The 6,918-nt window shown below is 42.4% G+C and overlaps 1 non-coding gene across 1 annotated transcript; it reads right to left on the minus strand.

Annotated features, from left to right (window-relative positions):
* Positions 1 to 729: 729 nt before the first annotated feature.
* Positions 730 to 802, minus strand: TRNAR-CCG (transfer RNA arginine (anticodon CCG)). The gene has a single exon. It is a non-coding gene; the product is annotated as a tRNA-Arg (tRNA).
* Between the last annotated feature and the right edge of the window lie 6,116 nt (positions 803 to 6,918).

Here is a 6,918-nt window from a genome sequence, read left to right on the forward strand (position 1 = left end):
TATGCCGAGTGGATGGGTTACCACTGAATATAACGAGGTTATCCACAGACATGTCAGCACCTTTTGAAAGCATGGAAGCAAGCTTTCTGAATGGAGAAGTAGAATGGTTAAGGTGAAGAAGTTCACCATCTAACAACAGAACAGTGTCTTCTGCTGTGCTATGTCTGCTCTTTTGCTTGAAAAGATCACATATTTATTATCTGCTGAGGAGACAAACACACAGCCCTGAGCTCAAAAATCTTCCCACCCACAGCCTCCAACATATTTCATTTTCTGTAACTATGAAAAGCACTTCTACTGAGAAATTCTCAATGCAGCTACAGGCACAAGGGGCCTTGCAAAGATGACTGAGCAGTATAAAGACCACATGCAGTTTTCAGAAGACCTTGGAACCTTCATAACAATCTGGAGGATTAATATCCACTATCATTTGCTTCTGGAGATACTTTAACAAAGTTCTAGAAGGAGACTCCATAGCGTGGAGGCAATCTTTGAGGTCAAAACTTTTCATTGATGGGGAGGAGCAGGGCAACACTTAGGCTATGGGAACACCTGAAGCTCTTTGGCACTGCCTAAATTTGCCAAAAGGATAAAGATAATCCAAATAACAGTCTGCATAGATCCTTTTTGGAGAAAAATTAGATAATCTTCCTAGTAATACTGTATAACATATGCAGTATAACTGTCATTAGAACACAATAGAAAACTAGACCTTTACAATGATCCATGTGACCCAGGTGGGACTCGAACCCACAATCCCCAGCTCCGGAAGCTGATGCCTTGTCCATTAGGTCACTGGGCCAGGTAAGCTGTGCTCTCCGTTATGCAGGAATGAGGTATGCAAAGACTGCTGGTGCCCATTCTCCAAAAATGTGGGAAAGTTGAAGAAGATGCAATGGGGAACATGGAGCACTCGTTCACCACATGGAAAGAGTCAAGAAGTCATGAAAGATAAAGGGCAACATGGATAACGCTCCAGCCCCTGCAACTAAGGCGTCTGTCCCCTGCAGTTGAGACCTGTGAAAATTCTAAAACACACACCATCACAGCAATATATTCCTCTACAGATGTGAGAGTGATAAGGAGATGACAAGTCCTACAGTCTTAATGATGAGCCACAGGACTTCTTACATTGAAATGTAAGATAATTTGCAAGACTACAATGGGCAGCATCTAGAATCCCAAAGTAGCTGTCATTTCATGACTCCGTATGTTTTGTCTTAATTCACCTTCTAACCATCAAAATAGAACTACATGTACCCCGAGTGCACTGTCACGCCTGTAAAGTGCATGTGAAAGTGTCACATGGGAGAAATCTCTCCTCAGAGAGGTGACCATGGTGACCATGGAACAAATGGATGGGGGCTCTCTTAATGACAAACTGGGATCTCTGAGCGGACAGAAGGAATCTGTCTGAAGGGAGGATGGTGAGCTCTGTATTCAAGCATCGCACCTCTCTAAAAGAAGGGTGATGAACTCAAAATTCAGGATCAGAAGCTTTCTGAAAGTTGGATGATGGCCTCCTCCCTTCAATGGCAAACTGATGGAAGGAAGTGTCCTGTGACCTTACTGAAGGTAGCTCTCTAGAGACCATGGTGACCTTAGAAAGAGTTCTATGAAGGCATGCTGCTGACCTCTGACCTAATGGAAGACAGCTATCTGGAGAGTTGATAATAGCTTCCTAGACTCATTAATAGTAGCTCTCTGAGGAGAGGATGGTGATCTGTGAATAAAATGGATGAGATTTCCGGGAAGAAAGCCTATGAAATCTCAAGTCAAGGAATGCAAGTGTCAGGAGAGAGTAGAGTAATCTCTCAACTTACAGTAAGCAGCCTTATGAAGAGAAAAGGTTTACACCTCTGCTCAAGGAAAGCTGCTGAGTCTGAGGGAGGCGTCTCTACAGAAAGATGCTTTTGAAATGTCAACTTAAAGGAAGAACTCTCAGGGCAGTGTATAGTTTCCCTGATCTTATTCGAATTTTTGGCGGAGATGCCAATGGATTCTGATTGGAAGTGTCCTTTACCTAGCAAGAGGATGATTAATTCTGCTCCTGTGATGTGTTCCCTTTTGCTATGACTGATCACATATTTGTGATCTGATGATGAGAGTCTTGTAATTTCCCTTGCACTGGAGATTGCCAGTTTGTCACTCACTCTACTCATGATGGCGGGTGATACCCAACAGCAACAGGGTCTGAAAAGAAAGGAAGACCATCTTAGGGGCCAAAGGAGTTATCAGCAGACCTTGGAGACTGTTTAACAAGACACAGGCTTTATCTTTATTCTCTTTCATTGGACACTTCTTTGCGAGTTGGCAACAGAAACATTTCTGGAGACAATGCAGGACAACTCTTAGAAGATACCCTGTACTGCTGGAGGACTTTCAGAGGAAGATGATATTCAGGGATGACAAAAAGGAGGGTAAGCTAAACAATATTCAGGTACTTGCAGCTCACCTCCAGAAGGATAGAGGTGACTCATATGTCAGATTTCCTTCTATCTTTCTGGAGACAATTACATGAACTTCGTATTTATGTAAATCTGGACTCCATCATAAGCTCAATATGAAAAATTCCTAAATAAGATGAGCCCAATTGACCGAGGTGTGACTTAAACCCACAATTGATAGTTTGGGAGGCTGATCCTTTATCCATTAGGCCACTGGGTCATGAAATGAAAACATGCTGGTGGGAGAAAAATAGTCTCTGAAGAAAGCAACTATTTTGACATAGACTGCCGAGACCCTTAAGAAACTCAAAAGTATGTGTGAACTGCACACTGACCACATCCAAATTTTCAATATGCCAATTGGGCAGTCTTCAAACAAGGCAGGAGTCAGAAGCCTGCAACAGAGATAAAATGAAATAGGAAACCACTTTAGGTCCTTGCATCAACTTTATTGCTTCTAGGTTAGAGGGCGTAGAGCACGGTGTCTGCCCTGCCACCTGAATAATAAGCCATGGGGAAACTAACATGGAAATGATAGATAGTCTTAGTAGAATACAGGAGGTGGCAATGAGATTCACACATTTTAAACCATGTGTGATTTCATGATGCCCTGTTCTTTTTTAAATGTACCATTATAATGTTGAAAGGTGTTCACTTACCAGGGTGGAATATACCACCAGTAAACACTCAAAATTAAGGGTCACTTAAAATAACTTTCTCTTTAAGAGTTGGGACGGTGACATTTGAACATACGGGTGGCAGATTTTTGCCGGGACGGTTGTGACCTCTGATCTCAGGGAAGCAGTCTGGATAAGGGGGCATGGTGAGCTCTCTATTGGAGAGTAGAATCTCTCTGAATAAAGGATGTAAAGCAAAAGGGCAGTCATCTCTCTGATTACTGGATGGGGCCCCTGTATTCAAGGGAGGTCATCTCATTGATTGCTGAATGGAGCCATTGGATTCAAGGGAATTCAGCTCTCTGATGACTGGACGGGGCCTCTAGATTCAGGGGATGTCAGCTCTCTGATGACTGGATGGGGCCTCTGGATTCTAGGGAAGTCAGCTGTCTGACGACTGGATGCTGCCCTCTGGATTGTTCTGATGCAGCTTTCCTGCCAAGCAGAGGTGTGTGATATTGTATCTCTTTTCCTATGCAGAATTTATTAAATTTCATGAAGATTCTTTGACATTACACAAAATAACAATGTCAGAGGGAAATGTAGTTTGCCTGCATCTTGTGTGACATTTCTTTAGCAGGCCCACTCCTCTCGTGAAAACAACTTTCCTAGACCAGCAGTAGCAAAGCATATCTTTTGGCGAAACATTTTCTTCGTGAACTACTCTCCCTCAGATATTGTGAGACTTCTTCTGCAAACTGCATCATCGCTTAAAATTTTTAAACTTAACTGACTCAGGTGAAATTTCAAGAAGACTATAGAATAACACAAAATTATAGAATTTTAGATGCATAATTAAAATTTTGCCCAGGTCCAGTGGCAGAGGCTCGTGGAATTTCCATGAACTGATTTGTCAAAGGTTCCCAGATGAATCTAGAGACTGGGCGCAGCTCATTCAGGAGGTTTATGCGAGCAATAATGTACCTGACCAGTGTCCTTATAAAAAATTATGTAGATCAATTATCTGCTACCCTCCTTTGCCTTACAGAATTGCACTGGGATATCCCTATATATTTGCACAGCCAATGCTGAAGATTCTACTGTTGGGCATTAATGATTTAATTTGCTGACATTTTAATGAGTAAATAAGATCATTATTTTTTTAATATTTTGCACAGGCATTCTCTCCAGCCAAGTGCTGTAGACTTGTGGAGAGAGCACAGTGAACACTCAAATTTCTGGACAGAAGAAATTCACCCTTGATGGGATGCCAAAATATAAGTGAGGTGATTATTTGGAGAGAATGTGATGGCTTCTGAATCTTTAGGAAGCTCCCTATGTAGAGTGGATGGGTTACCACTGAATATAACGAGGTTATCCGCAGACATGTCGGCACCTTTTGAATGCATGGAAGCAAGCTTTCTGAATGGAGAAGTAAAATGGTTAAGGTGAAGAAGTTCACCATCTAACAACAGAACAGTGTCTTCTGCTGTGCTATGTCTGCTCTTTTGCTTGAAAAGATCACATATTTATTATCTGCTGAGGAGACAAACACACAGTCCTGAGCTCAAAAATTTTCCCACCCACAGCCTCCAACATATTTCATTTTCTGTAACTATGAAAAGCAGTTCTACTGAGAAATTCTCAATGCAGCTACAGGGACAAGGGGCCTTGCAAAGAGGACTGAGCAGTATAAAGACCACATGCAGTTTTCAGAGACCTTGGAACCTTCATAACAATCTGGAGGTTTAATGTCCACTATCATTATAGTAGGCTCTCATATGCTTCTGGAGATACTTTAACACAGTTCTTGAAGGAGACTCCATAGCGTGGAGGCAATCTTTGAGGTCAAAACTTTTCATTGATGCGGAGTAGCACGGCAACACTTAGGCTATGGGAACACCCGAAGTTCTTTGGCACTGCCTAAATTAGCCAAAAGGATAAAGATAATTCAAATAACAGTCTGCATAGATCCTTTTTGGAGAAAAATTAGATAATCTTCCTAGTTATGCTGTATAACATATACAGTATAACTGTCATTAGAACAAAATGGAAAACTAGAACTTTACAATGATCCATTCGACCCAGGTGGGATTTGAACCAACAATCCCCAGCTCCGGAGGCTGATGCCTTGTACATTAGGCCACTGGGCCAGGTAAGCAGTGCTCTCTGTTATGCAGGAATGAGGTATGCAAAGACTGCTGGTGCCCATTCTCTTAAAATGTGGGAAAGTTGAAGAAGATGCAATGGGGAACATGGAGCACTCGTTCACCACATGGAAAGAGTCAAGAAGTCATGAAAGATAAAGGGCAATATGGATAACGCTCCAGCCCCTGCAACTAAGGCGTCTGTCCCCTGCAGTTGAGACCTGTGAAAATTCTAAAACACACACCATCACAGCAATATATTCCTCTACAGATGTGAGAGTGATAAGGAGATGACAAGTCCTACAGTCTTAATAATGAGCCACAGGATTTCTTACACTGAAATGTAAGATAATTTGCAAGACTACAATGGGCAGCATCTAGAATCCCAAAGTAGCTGTCATTTCATGACTCCATATGTTTTGTCTTAATTCACCTTCTAACCATCAAAATAGAACTACATGTACCCCGAGTGCACTGTCACGCCTGTAAAGTGCATGTGAAAGTGTCACATGGGAGAAATCTCTCCTCAGAGAGGTGACCATGGTGACCATGGAACAAATGGATGGGGGTTCTCCTAATAATAAACTGGGATCTCTGAGCGGACAGAAGGAATCTGTCTGACGGGAGGATGGTGAGCTCTGTATTCAAGCATCGCACCTCTCTGAAAGAAGGGTGATGAACTCAAAATTCAGGATCAGAAGCTTTCTGAAAGTTGGATGATGGCCTCCTCCCTTCAATGGCAAACTGATGGAAGGAAGTGTCCTGTGACCTTACTGAAGGTAGCTCTATAGAGACCATGGTGACCTTAGAAAGAGTTCTATGAAGGCATGCTGCTGACCTCTGACCTAATGGAAGACAGCTATCTGGAGAGTTGATAATAGCTTCCTAGACTCATTAATAGTAGCTCTCTGAGGAGAGGATGGTGATCTGTGAATAAAACGGATGAGGTTTCCGGGAAGAAAGCCTATGAAATCTCAAGTCAAGGAATGCAAGTGTCAGGAGAGAGTAGAGTAATCTCTCAACTTACAGTAAGCAGCCTTATGAAGAGAAAAGGTTTACACCTCTGCTCAAGGAAAGCTGCTGAGTCTGAGGGAGGGGTCTCTACAGAAAGATGCTTTTGAAATGTCAACTTAAAGGAAGAACTCTCAGGGCAGTGCATAGTTTCCCTGATCTTATTTCAATTTTTGGCGGAGATGCCAATGGATTCTGATTGGAAGTGTCCTTTACCTAGCAAGAGGATGATTAATTCTGCTCCTGTGATGTGTTCCCTTTTGCTATGACAGATCACATATTTGTGATCTGATGATGAGAGTCTTGTAATTTCCTTTGCACTGGAGATTGCCAGTTTGTAACTCACTCTACTCATGATGGCGGGTGATACCCAACAGCAACAGGGTCTGAAAAGAAAGGAAGACCATCTTAGGGGCCAAAGGAGTTATCAGCAGACCTTGGAGACTGTTTAACAAGACACAGGCTTTATCTTTATTCTCTTTCATTGGACACTTCTTTGTGAGTTGGCAACTGTAGGAAAGTACCATCTTGCCTGGCATGTTACCCCCATTTTTCACTGTATATATGTTGTTTTAGTTGTATGTGTCACTGGGACCCTGATAGTCAGGGCCCCAGTGCTCATAAGTGTGCCTGAATGTGTTACCTGTGTTATGACTAACTGTCTCACTGAGGCTCTGCTAATCAGAACCTCAGTGG

This window comes from Pleurodeles waltl, chromosome 6 (assembly GCF_031143425.1).
Source record: "Pleurodeles waltl isolate 20211129_DDA chromosome 6, aPleWal1.hap1.20221129, whole genome shotgun sequence".
In the NCBI taxonomy this organism is placed as follows: Eukaryota; Metazoa; Chordata; class Amphibia; order Caudata; family Salamandridae; genus Pleurodeles; species Pleurodeles waltl.